At 43.0% G+C, this 13,446-nt stretch overlaps 1 protein-coding gene across 1 annotated transcript in view; it reads left to right on the top strand.

Moving 5' to 3' along the window:
• The window catches only part of Lhfpl6 (LHFPL tetraspan subfamily member 6), a 197,186-nt gene that overhangs the window by 14,414 nt on the left and 169,326 nt on the right, over nucleotides 1–13,446 (top strand). The gene's annotated exons all lie outside the window — the stretch shown is intronic.

Here is a 13,446-nt window from a genome sequence, read left to right as displayed (position 1 = left end):
CTGCCAAGGCATTCTTTGTTCTGTGTTACCCAATATTTCTATTTGAAAGAATTAATCATCTCAAGAGCTAGTGTTGGGTTGTAGAAGGAAGCCATTAGTTGATCCTGATCTGCTCAAGTGTCTGCCCAGTCCCTGTCCCACCCATAAGGAGTGGAGTGAAATGCAGAGTTCCTCTAAACAAAAACCTCTAGTAAATACCCCAGGTATTGTATTTTTCATTGGACTCACCTTTGGAAGGTGACCAAAAGCCAAAAGACATCCTTCTATCTGTATGTTTGTCCACCCATCTATCCATCCATCTATCTATCTATCCATCCATCCATCCATCCATCCATCCATCCATCCATCCATCCATCCATCTATCTATCTATCTATCTATCTATCTATCTATCTATCTAATTATTGAGACAGCGTCTTACTATGTAGTCTTGACTGGTCTGGAAATTGATATCTAGATCAGACTGGCCTCAAACTCAGAGAATGCGGAGAGTAAGGCTTGCACCACCATGCCTGACTGACCAAAAGGTGTTTCACAGAACAATCCGTAGCTCATCGTGTTGCTTGGAGGTTGATACTTCTGAGACAAATGAAACTCCTGAATGTGGGCAGTGCACTTCACTAAACCTTTCACTTGTTCTGTGAAGCTCTTCACTTCCTCTCTAAAATACAAACTTTCCCAAATTTAGAAAGCATTTTCCTGAAGCTGGCTACAGTTGACTCTCAAGTGTTTACTGCTTCGGTTTTTCTTGGAAATAACTCCACTGTATCATCCCATATGGGTGGGACAGCGACTGGGCAGGCTCTTGGGTGCCTGCTCATTGGAGATCAGGGGATCAACTAAGTTATGTATTTTTTACTAGTTTAGGAATACATCTTTGCTTTGTGTATCTCTTGTTCAAGTCTCACTTTTTTTTTTTGCCTGTTTGATTCATGGTAGGGAGTATGTCCTGTCAAACTGAATTTTCTTGTGCCCGTAACACATCTAATTTACTGAGATTTCATTATTGATTGGTTGATGCATTAATGAACAAACACGGTTTGAAATAGCATGGTAGCACATATCTGTGATTTCAACACTCTGGATGCTGTGGTATAAGGTTCAGGAATTTGAAGCCAGCTTTAGCCACATGGCAAGTTTGTAGCCAGCTTGTCCTATATAACAGGACAAGAAACAATGACTTTAATTCTAGTATTTAAAACCTAAGAGCAATTGATGAGATACCTCTTTATCTCTAACATAGGGCAAGTGACATAATTTGAAAGCTAGAAGAACAGTCAAAATGAACACACAGGCCTCCAAGTTAAAAAATCATTGAGATTTTTCAAAAGGCATTGGAAGAGCCTTGAAATTTAAGAGTGAGCCTGGGTGTCTATCCAGGTTGGGCACCATTCTGCTCTCCTGTCATAGAGAAAGGAGACTGAGGTTTGAATTAGCATCATGTGTGCTTGCTGTGCACATTGTATAAGCGTATGCAGAAGACAGAGGAAGGCGGTGCACAGCCTCTGCTATCGATCGCCATTATTTTATTTCTCTGCAGCAGGCTTTTCCACTGAACCTAGAGCTAAGTTGGCAACCAGTAAAGCCTGCCAGTTCTTATGTCCACTCCCTGTGGTGCTGGGGGTCCAGGCAGCATGTGGAGGCTTTTTCCGTGGTTACTGGAGATCTGAACTCAGATCCTCATCCTGCCCAGCAAGCGCTAGGACCACGGATACACCTCGCCGGACCCCTATGCGGAGAAATGAGTCTGTGCCCATTTCTAGGTAGCGGTAAGAGAGCCTTCCTGTTGAGACTTCTCAAGCGGAGAGAATAGGTGCTTTGGTTCCCACCTGTCATGGCACAAATTGGAACTAATGCTTAATTTACCATCTTTGAAATGTGCCTTGTATCAGCACAAAATTTAAGGCAGTACACCGTACCCATCTGGGCAGCCCGTTCTTATCCACAGCCAAGTATTTTCATAGGCTTTAGCGGTACTGCACAGGTAAATCATTGACTCAGCTCTCGACTGCGTGAACTCTGGTAAAATGATTATAAATCAGAGTAGTGGGGAGGGAGCTGAGTTCCACTCTAATTTTGGAAACGTAAGTGTAAGTCTAAAATGAGATCGCCAGAGTCTCTAGTCCCAAGATCAGGAAAGAGAGCTTCCTGTTGAGGCAATCCCCTGGAGGAGGTTCAGTTTACACAAGAACTTGACTTGTAATAAAGCAGATGGAGGTGATGTCTCCTTCAGGGCTCCTTGCACGGTATATAAACTTGAAAGTAAATGTTGGCCACTCTGTGATCTCCACAGACCTGAGGTAAATAGGATTGCTCGTCTGCCCTGTCATACTGATTATCTTTTAGGCCCCTGGAAATCAGTCTCAAGATGTGTAACTGTTTTTGTTTGCTTTCCATTGCTGTGATAAAAAGGAAATACTTTATTTGGTTTGTGTGTTCCAGTCACAGTCCATCATGAAAGGAAGTTAGGGCAGGAACCCAGAGGCAAGAACTAAGCAGAGGCCATGGAGGAATGCTGCTTACTGGTTTGCTCCTTTTTGTTTCCTAAGCCTGCTTTTTTTATAATGTCCAGGATCACCCACCCCAAAGTAGACCGAATGGGCTGGACTCTTTCACATCAATCATTAATTTAAAAATGGTCCATAGACTTGCTTATAGGTCAATCCGATGAGTCATTTTCTCAGTTGAGGGTTCTTCTTCCCAAATGACACCAGTTCGTGTCAAGTTGTCAAAGACAAAACAAAAACCTTGCACCGGGCTACCCCACAACAAATGGTGCACATCCCCAGAAGGGAACCCTACCTTTAAGAAGTATGAAAGGTTCACCCCGCCTCCCCCGCCCCCCAGCTATCCACCGTCTTTCCATGTAGGCATTTGGAACTTTCTAAAGAGTAGGTTGTGGCCCCAATTTCTTGCTGCTTCTTATCTTTGTGTTAGCTGCTTGTTCCCTGTCCCTTGCTTCAAAGAGGTAGGTCTTGTGGACTTCAAATGCAGCTGAAATCAACCCTGGCCACTTGGACACGTTCATTCCTGGTTACAGAGACTTTAGCAGTGAGTTGGGGAGATGCTATGACCGAAGAGAAGCTTGTGCTCTTCCCTTCACCCAACAGACTACTGTAGTGATGGATCCCAAAGGGCTACAAAGTTTCCAGGAATACCCTGCTGGGGAAAGAGAAGGAAATGAAATCCTGCTTCCCACCAGGGGAGGCACCTGCCGTCCAGGAAGACATTCCATACAATTTTGATAAACAATCAGGCCACCTTGTGAGATAGACCAGAACTGAGGACAGTGACAGGCAGGGCCACACCCTGACCAGGGCCATCATTTATGCATGCCTCGTTTTGTTTAAACCTAAACTTCCCCCTAAGGTTTATCTAATGTGGTCTACCGAAAAAATTGACTTGGCGTGAGTCTCCTGATCTTTATTCAATCCTCTTCCCATTGTAGCCACATTGATCAAGTATTTTTTCTTTCTTTCTGGTTTTGTTTTGTTTTGTTTTGTTTTGTTTTTAATCTGCCGCTTGTGGTCACATATGTAGTATAGCCCTGGAAACATCCATGGTTTATAGCAGAAATAGAGAAAGACTATTTCAAACTTCATTTCTTATGTTTTATGCTATGAAGTTACAAAATCACTAACTCCTAGACTGCAAGATGATTTCCAATGTTTCTTTTGTGGGGTAAAATATACCAAAGATATTTTGTCATTTTATTTAAACTTGAAATACTTTGTGAGACATACAAGATCAGGGCTTGTACACCTTTCAGTTTGGAACTGATTTTGCTTAGGTCAGATTCTTGGGTTAGTATAGCAGGCACTTAGAAAGTGTCTTCACTCCTCAGAGGAGCCTGGAATCTCCACCTTCACAACTGACTTTTGGACAGTCTCTTGCTTGACTTTGCATATGCGTGGACAATCCTGAGGAGTGTCTGTCTACCTGAATTATACCAACCGCTCTGAGGCTGGAGACGCAAAGAGAAGTCAATGTCCTGTGTGTGTGTGTGTGTGTGTGTCTGTGTGTGTGTGTCTGTGTGTGTATGTATGCCTGTGTACACATGTGTATGTGCGCATATGTGTTATTGAGGCTAAAAAATATGGGCCTCTTGCCCTAAAACTATGGCTATTTATGCCAATTCTCTCTCTCTGTTTCTCTCTCTCTCTCTCTCTCTCTCTCTCTCTCTCTCTCGTGTGTGTGTGTGTGTGTGTGTGTGTGTGAGAGAGAGAGCGCGCGCGCGCGAGAGAGAAGCGCACACAGCATTTTGCTCTATTTATCTAGCTTTATATCTTTTTATAGATTTGAATTGAAATCGATCCATAGAAGCAGCGTTTTAGACGGGAGCAGGTCATTGTTCTGGGTAAAGCGAGTGATTGTGTTCCGTAAGCTCTACTTCGGCTCACCAAAAACTCGTCTTCCTTGGAAGGAAGTCTTTCTGCCCAAGTTTCTCCTGTATATCCTCCTTTGGGCTTTTAACAGGCCATTTCAACCTGTCATAAAACATTTCACAAAAAGGCACTATTTCTCATTCTCTGCTGTTACACACTATGAAATTACACGCCACCCATCTTAAGGAACAAATTCTTACCTCACACTGGCTTCATGTATAAAATTTATCATGCTTTGACTTTTATGATACATATATATAAAACATTGGTAAAAAAGAAAATCCCTCTCAACCAAGCAACTGGGGCCATTTGCTCAAATTCTTTGTAGTTGAGAGCAATGGAGAAAGTACTAAGAATGAGGTGTTTTTTGTTGCTCTGGAACAGAAGATGCCAATCAATAAGCAGTATTTGGGGCTTTGTGGGCCGCAGTGCCTCTGTGGAAAGGATTCTCCTGAAAGAGAAAGTGTCTGGAGGCAGTTTGTGGATGAGTGAAGGTTGTGTTGAATAAAACTTTATTTAAAAATCAGGCTGCAGGCAACATTTGGCCTCTGTTGTGTAGTTTGTTGACTCCTGTCAGCAAATCCAGTTTGGAAGCCTGTTTTTGTCTGGCCAGACCCTTTAGAGGTTTTTATTTATTTGTTTCTTTGTTTCTGTTCGGTTTTAAAGCTTTGTCAGAGGGAGGAGAGTGGAAGGAAGTGGGAGGAGAGGAGAGGGCGGCAGAGGAGTGCATGAAGAAAGGGACAGGCCTTATGTGGTCTACAAGGCCTGAAATCTGTGTTTCAAATATTTTGGAATAATTTGTTGCGACTCTAAAAGATTGTTTACTTCTTTCTTAATAAGCTCAAGCTATGGTTGGATTTGGGGCTGCCTATTTGCCTCAACTTTAAGCTCAATAATAGAGAATAAGAGAATGTATTAGAGAAAATGTAGTCTTTAAAATTTTGATATTGGATATGAGAGAAAAATAAACTGATAGTTTTCTTTGGTCACTTCTTTGTTTTGTAATTTAAGGTTTTATGAGAAATTTAAAGATTTATTTTTATTTTACATGTTTGAGTGTTTTGACCGCATGAATGTGTTCACCCTAAGTGTAGTGCCTGTGGAGGCCAGAAGAGGGCTTCAGATCCCCTGGAGGTGGAATTACAGATGGTTGTGATGTGGGTGCTAGGGATTGGGCTCAGGGCCTCTGGAGGAACAGCCAGTGAGCTGTCTCTCCAGCCCCTTTATAAGACACGAAACAAATGTCTATTACTGTCTTACCCTGAAAAGCCTGTCTCTAGGTGAGACTGCTCCCAAGCATTCCTTCTTAGTTCTCCTAGCCTGTAACTGGGACACCAGGGCTGTCACAATAGCTGGAAGATTCTAGATGTGAGGCACAAAACAACACGAGTTGACGCATGCTCTTCCATGGTTCCTGTGTGAAAGGCACCAAGTGTTTAATCAACATCTCCTCATTCTATCGACTGAGAGTTGTGGTTAGAAACCCCAGTTCTAGGCAAAATTGAAGCAGCAGCCAGAAGCCATTCCTTTCACTTTCCCTTCACCTCCCCCACTTCCCAGCTGCTCTTCCCTGCCAAGACTTTAACCTCAGTAACCTTCTGAAAGTGACGCTACAGGCGCTGAACACACACTCCAGCAGGAACCTATTTCTGCTACATAGAGACATATTAATATTTCAGAGTGATGCTTGATGTTCTAGCAAGTAGAAAACCTCTGGTTACCTACATAGAATTTAGCAAGAAAACCGAAACAACTAGAAAACTTAGCGGTGTCCGGCTCCTGTGCTCCCGGAAGCAAAATCCCACTCCACCTCCTCAGACGTGGGTGAGAGCTCCCCTTGAAGACACGATCCTTTACCCTTCGGCCTTTCCAACAGGACAAAAAGCATGCCCATGGTGCCTCGCACTCCAGAGGAGCAACTGCCCTCACAACACTGTCTCTCAAGCCCCCAGAAGTCATTTCGGTGTTTGCTTGCCTTTGTCCTTCAGCTGCACCCGAGGGTACCCTCAGTTACCAGACTGAGTTAAAATCTAAACAAAATGGCCTCGTTTTTCCCTTCATCCGGGGGCTTTTATGTGGCAGCAACCTTTCTCATGGTGTTGTTATTCTCCATATGATTTCCCGGGCTGCTTGGCCCAGAGGAGGGATGGAGGGTGGGACCTGTTCTCACCCAGCTCAGAATGGTTGGTGGCTAAGGCTCTGAGTCAGTGCCTTGGAATCTGGGAGCTCCAGAGGGATGATGCTCATGCAAGAAATTCTTAAAATTTCAAAAGAATGGCTTCCAGCTTTATACATAGGAAGCTACTCTGCCAGGAATTTACACTTGGACTAAATTTTATGTGGAATGTAGTTTTCTAATAAGCCAGTGTTCCTTGAGAAAGTCCCCAGCAGGGAGGGCTAAAACTTCCCACCGCCCACACTGTCTCCTGCACACTGTTAGTCTCCCCTCCGCTGTGTTCCTTTCACGGCTTCCTCCTCATTCGGTGGCTCGTCTTCTCTCCTGCGACAGTTTGCCAGCATCCTGTCTTACTTTAGCAGCCACCTAAACATAAAAAACCCAGCATTAAAATTGTTGCCAAAGCTACGGTTTGCAGTAAGAACCGTATTGTCATGTGTAGCCAGCAATGAACTTGAACACAGTTAAATTCTAAACCTCCTTTTTGTCTCTAGTGTTTAGAATTGATCTTCTCTCCGATATACTCTGGGTTTTAGTCTTTTTAAAGAATTCTTTTATAAATGGCAATTGTAACCTCTTTTCTAAACTTCCAGCTTCTTTTCCGTTTTTTTATATATGAGTAAGTTTATTGGGAAACAGTTTGGTTTGAGCCTAAGCCAAAGGTCTATTTTATCCTGCCATGTCTCCATACTGCCTTGCTGAGGATGCAGCCTAGATCTGGTGCAGCATGTCGGGTAAGTGCTCTCCCGCTGAGCTCTAGACCCTCCATCTCTAAGTGGCACCTTTTAAAAACAGCCCTGGTCATTTCTGCAAATACCCTTGGAATGTCGTAGTGTCAGAGAGGCACATGGACTTTAGGAGTACCACTCATCTGGCGTGCTTCTCCGTGTGAAATAAAAATTCATTTTGCTTATCATAAAGGGTGTTCGTACCACAACATCAAGCTAGAATAAGGAATAGACAGGCCTTACAGACTCTTGCCTCGTGAGACTTTAAAATTCTTCTCACTTAGCACAGTGCCTCAACTTCCAGGTGAGAATCAAGTGGTCTGGGGACGAGAGACACCACCTTGACTAATTGTAAACAGAGACTCTCGGGTTAAGTCTGCACATTTAACCTTCCACCCGTGTTTCTATGACCTCACGTCTGCACTCAACTCTCATGCACCTAGCTTGATGTTTTCAGCTTGTATAACCCAAACTGTGTGGTGTCGCTGTGCTGTTTAAGGGGGGTTGGAGACTGGTTATTTTTGGTGGACTGCTTGCCTGGATGTGATGTCTTATGAACAGAATCAAAGAGCATCTGTTCTTGCTCTTGGGTCTTGGGTTACAAGTAGAGGTGCACAGGTGTTTGTTGCTTTTGGTGGCTTCGATGTAGACAGATGAATGTCCGATAGTCATTGTTACTTTACCCCTTCCACAGGGAAGGAGTCCAAGAGGTCACTGCATTCCGTCCTGGCAGTGTTATCACGTTTTATCAAATACTCCTCACTAAGCACTCGGTATTTATCATGGTATTAGATGTTATATGCAGAGTATACCAACTAGGATTAGAAACTGGCATTGGCGATTTGCTTGTTAATCTGACCAAATCTGTGATGTGTTTCCTTTTATTACGAAACAAAACCTCTCCAGAGAAAACCAGTTTACAAACTCATTGATTTAGTGGGTTTGGGCAGTAGGAGCCCTTCCGGCCCAATACTAGCAGTTCCTGTGTGCCTGGTGTTCACCATGAGCCTGGCGTGGTATCCTGTGTGCCTGGTGTTCACCATGAACCTGGCATGGTATCCTGTGTGCCTGATGTTCACCATGAGCCTGGCATGGTATCCTGTGTGCCTGGTCTTCACCATGAGCCTATGGGTCTGGCAGGGCATTGGGTAACTTGAATTTTAGGGTAAAAGCCCAGATTCCAAGAGTCCAAGTGATAAGCCAGTACATTTTAGAAAAAAAAAATCTCACTTGCCATTTATACTAGGAGTCTTCCACGCACGTTGCAGAATTCTGATTGCCTTTGGGGACTACACAAGTGTCTGCTCTTCTGTGTGACAGACAGCCCTGGAGATGCTATCTATTAACCTCCTCATACAGAGAAAAGCAGAGAATCTGAGGAGAAAAGGAACCCGCCAGACCTCATTCTTTATTTTGTTCCCAGTTCCCTCAGTTAGCCTTTGTATTTTATGACCTCAAATTATTAATATAATCTGTTACCCTGGCAGGAATAGTAAAATACAGAGACATGACAGTCGATTAATAAAGATCTGACGAGGAGCAAAAATCTCCCGATCACTCTATGAAATGCTGTTCCCAGGGCAGCAGAAATTATGGCCCAAGTCCCATACCTGTGCTTGCTTGTCATTTTTATTCTTATTAGCCATGAAGACATTAGAGTATGTCACGGCGCTGCTCTGGAGAATGCCTTTGCACTGCTGACTGGCAAGCTTTGCTCCCTTAGCTTCTTCTCTAACTTCTGTTTTGACCTATGTAAGTCACTTATCAACCCCCTGGGCCCACTCACTGCAGTCACCTAAGAATGTAGTACTTGGATAGATTATATATATAATATATATATTACATATGCATATATATTATATATGTATATAGTATATATAATATATGTATATAGTATATATGTATATATAATAATACATATGTATATAGTCTCTCTTTCCATATTGACCTTTGTCTTTATGACTCATAGTAAGGAATTTTTAAAAATTACTATCACCCCCTCTGTAGTCATTATCAGTCATCAGTCTTCCTTACACATAAAATACATTTTTTCCCTTTGAATACCCTCTATTTCCCCTCTGTGTGGAATTTATTCTCCCCTTGGTGCGTGGGGACAGATTACGTTCATAACAGTCATTAATGGTAATGGGAAGAGTGTATAAATCTTTGAGGCATTGAAAATTAAACAGTGCCCTGGTGGGTCTTTTTCTGTATCTTGCCTTACTGGAGTTTGTTTGGCAGCGTGGCATGGACAGTGGGTTGTGTAAAGTGCATCTGCTTAGATTTTTCTCCTTTTTGTGGGTACGCAGCTCACACACACATAGCACTTCTCTGTGTGCATGAAGATTGGCCCTTATTGCTTGGTATCCCCATGAGAGCGAGAACTGATTTGGCTTGCTCTGTTCTCCATGTTCAATATTGAACACAACGTTATGCTAATAGTGGGAGCTCAATAAGGTTTTATGAGCGCAGGAATGAAAGAGTCCATGAACATTAAAGCGAGTGACTACCCGTGCCTGGGCATGATCCTAATGCTAAGATAAATACTGGAAGGGCCAAGGAGCAGGTGTGCATTATACAGTGTGGGCACCCTGTAGGAAAATGACAAGGATTCATAATTTAAAATTAGCTAAGTTTGGTGTTCATCTTGGTAACCACGGACAGAGTTTTGGGGAATTTCTTTCAAGTCTTTAGCTTTCTCATCTTCGGCTCTGAGGGATGCTGGGAGAAGCCCATGAAAGTGTTTTCTCATTGATTCCCAGAACAGCCATGGAGTCCTGGCCTCCTGAGCTACCTTGAAAGATAAACAAGACCCCACTCTTTTCATCCTAGTTTCAAAGGTTGTGAAAGAGAGTTCTTATCAAAATCTGTAGACTGCGCGTACCCCACGAGACTTTGTTGGTGTGAGATTTCCTGTTCTAGGTTTTGGGAGAACCTGAGATTCCTGGGAGGTTCTGATGTTGCTGGTCCATGGAGCACAACTTGACTAGAAAGGCCCTAAGGAAAGTTTAGCAAGTGTCTTAGTTAAGGTTTCTATTGTTGTGAAGAGACACCATGACCGTGGCAACTCGTGTGTGTGTGCGTGTGTGTGTGTGCATGTAAGAAAGGGTTTGTTCCAGATAATAGGTTGCATATTCCATCATCTAGGGAATCCAGAATAGGAGCTCAAGGCAGGAAACTGGTTGCAGAACTGAAGCAGAGACCATGGGAAAACATCACTTACTGGCATTCTCGGCTATTTTTCTTATGCAGTCCAGGTTCAGCAGCCCAGGGATGGCACCCCTACAGTGAACTGACTCCCCTTCACCACATCAACCACTAATCAAAGAACTGCCTCACAGACATGCCATAGCAACTCTTACCAAGGGAAACGTTTAATTAAGGCTGTCTTACAGATTCTGAAGTTTAGTCTGATACCATCATGGTGGGAAGCATGGCAGCATGCAGGCACAGGCATGGTGCTAGAGACAGAGCTGAGAGTTTTCCATTCAGATCATCAAGCAGCAAAAAGAGAATGCCACACTGGACCTGGCTTGAGCATCTAAGACTTCAAAGTCCACCCCAGGGACACACCTCCTCTAACAATGCAGCACTTACTCCAACAAGAATAAATCTCCTAAAAATGCCACTTCCTATGAGTCTATGGGGGCCATTTTCTTTCAGACATTTTCTTTCGGACCACCACAGCAAGCAATAGCGCAGGGTGGGGAGGGCTGTAGCGGCCTTCCAAGGGAACAGTGAAGGGCTGGAAGTGAAGCTCGACAACCCGATGCTTAGCACAAATGAGACTGGGTCTGACTCTCAGCCCTGGAAAACATAAAGATGAAAAACCAAGGTGGAGTGAAAGAAAGCTAGACGGTCAAGGCAGGGCACTGTTGTCTCAGGTTTTCTGTCATACCTGGTCCTGCAGCAGTTGAGTCCCAAAGAAATCACACAGAGGTCTCCATTAGTCATAAACTGATTTGGCCATTAGGTCGGGCTTCTTATTAACTAATTCTTAGGACTTACATTAGCCCAATATTCTTGGCTATGTTAGCCACGTGGCTTGGTACTTTTTATGGCGAGGCAGTCACACCTTGCTTCTTCTGTGGATGGATCAGGACTGCAGAGTAACAGGCTTTCTTCTTCCCAGAATTCTCCTGTTCTCATTGACCTGCCTCTACTTCCTGTCTGGTCGTCCCACCTATACTTCCTGCCTGGCTACTGGCCAGTCAGCATTTATTTAAAATAAAATTGACAGAATACAGACCATTGTCCCACACCAGGGTGCATTGCTTTGAAATGGGCAATCTGAGTCCTGAAGAGTTCTAGTGATTTTCCAGGCAGAAAAACAGAAGAGTTTTGGCTATCCCAATGCAAACTGTAGCTAACTCCAGCTTGAGAGTAAGAAAAACTGATGAAGACAAAAGAAAGCGCTCTCAAAGCTGGATGAGCAAGGATTGACTTTGTTTTCAAGGCTGAGACTGAGGATCATTATAGAAATTAATTAGGAGGCATGAGGTTCAGTAGAAACATTCCGTTGCATATATAAAACTGTTGGGAAATTTTTATCACAGGGTAAATTGTGCTCAGATACTCAGTATTTGCAGGTAGCAAATGCCCTTTGAAAGAGTAAGACTAAGACGAAAGACAAATGTTTAGATTTCCATAGGCTTGGGAGAGATTGAACCCTTCCGTGTTCTAGCTTGCCATGGTAAATCTTGGTTTTCAACTTGGTTAGACTAGGAGATGATGAAAGCACACTTAGGGTGTGCCTGTGAGGGCAGCATTTTCCATACCAGCAGTGGGGGAAGCTCTGTCCTGAACGTGAGCAGCAATATGGTCACATAGGCTCAGGGCCCAGAGGAAATGACAAGGAAGAAAGGAAAATTCTGCCTAGCATGGCCATTCTCCCTCCATGCTTCCTGGCCACCATGGTGTGGGCTTTTTTTACTCTGTGAGAACAGACTGAAACCTCAGAAATCATGAGCCAAATTAAGTCTCTCCTCTCTGGATTTTAGTTGATTTTCTGGGCATTTGTCTTCGTGACAAGAAAGGCTAACACATAGTTACACTGCCCTGATAAAAGCTTTAGCTTTCTGACCTTATTTTTCTTATCAGTACAGTGAAAGTAATAGATACTCTCATCCTCTTCTGGCCTCTGTGGGTACTACACACATATGGTACACAGATATAAATACAGGCAAATTCTCATACACATAAAATAAACCTTTAAAGCAATCTTTTGGGGCTGGAGAGTTGGCTCAGTGGTTAAAGCATTTATTACTTTTACAGAGCACCCTAGTTGGTGTCCCAGCATTCCTATCATGTCTCACAACTGTTTGTAATTCTAGTAACAGCAGATATGAGGCCCTCTTCTGGCTTTTATGAGTACTTCATGCATGTGGTGCACATACATATATGCAGGCAAACATTCATGCACATAAAGTGAACCTTAAAAATCTTTCAGACTTACATGGGTGTCCATTATCATTGTGACAAGAATATTATACTATGTATGATTTAGTCACTAAATCCACGACACAAAAGTCTTGCGTTCCTTATGCTCATTGGTGAGAACACCAGTTTTAATAGATTGAATGTTTAATAAGTTCACTAAGATCATTGCTATGTTTGTCTCAGTCAATCACTTTACAGATTAAGGAGAGGGTGAGCTACAGAAATTCTGAGCCTTTTCTGAAGGTAATTGAGCTGCTGTCTCAAGGAACACCATAAGGCGTTTATAGAACTCCCTGCTGAATACAATTATTTGTATCTGAAAGTAACTATCCCATGAGTCTTGGTATTAATGTATCATATCATTCTTCTTTTCAGAACAAAATGTAAAACTTTTTTTAAATGGAAAAAAATCTAGAGTTCTGTTTTGCAAAGTTTCACTGCATGTATAAACATCTCTTCCATATCTAGTTCTGCCAAATGTGACAGACAGACACAGGTGAAATGAGACAGACACTTCTGAAATGTCTTGGATCTAATTGAAATCAGAACAGTCGTTGTTGACAGTCTCTGCATCAGGAGTGGAGCATCTGTAGTGTGGCATCAAAGTGAGGGTTTTGAAAGAGCCCAAAGTAGCTTCATTTTTGTGCCGAACTTCCCATTTTGATCTTGGTCATAGGTATTCATTTGCCCCCCAGATCTTGGCGTGCTTCAATTCAAACA

Source organism: Myodes glareolus, chromosome 20, assembly GCF_982192425.1.
Source record: "Myodes glareolus chromosome 20, mMyoGla1.1, whole genome shotgun sequence".
Classification (NCBI taxonomy): Eukaryota; Metazoa; Chordata; class Mammalia; order Rodentia; family Cricetidae; genus Myodes; species Myodes glareolus.
This window is presented reverse-complemented; position numbering and strand designations above follow the sequence as displayed.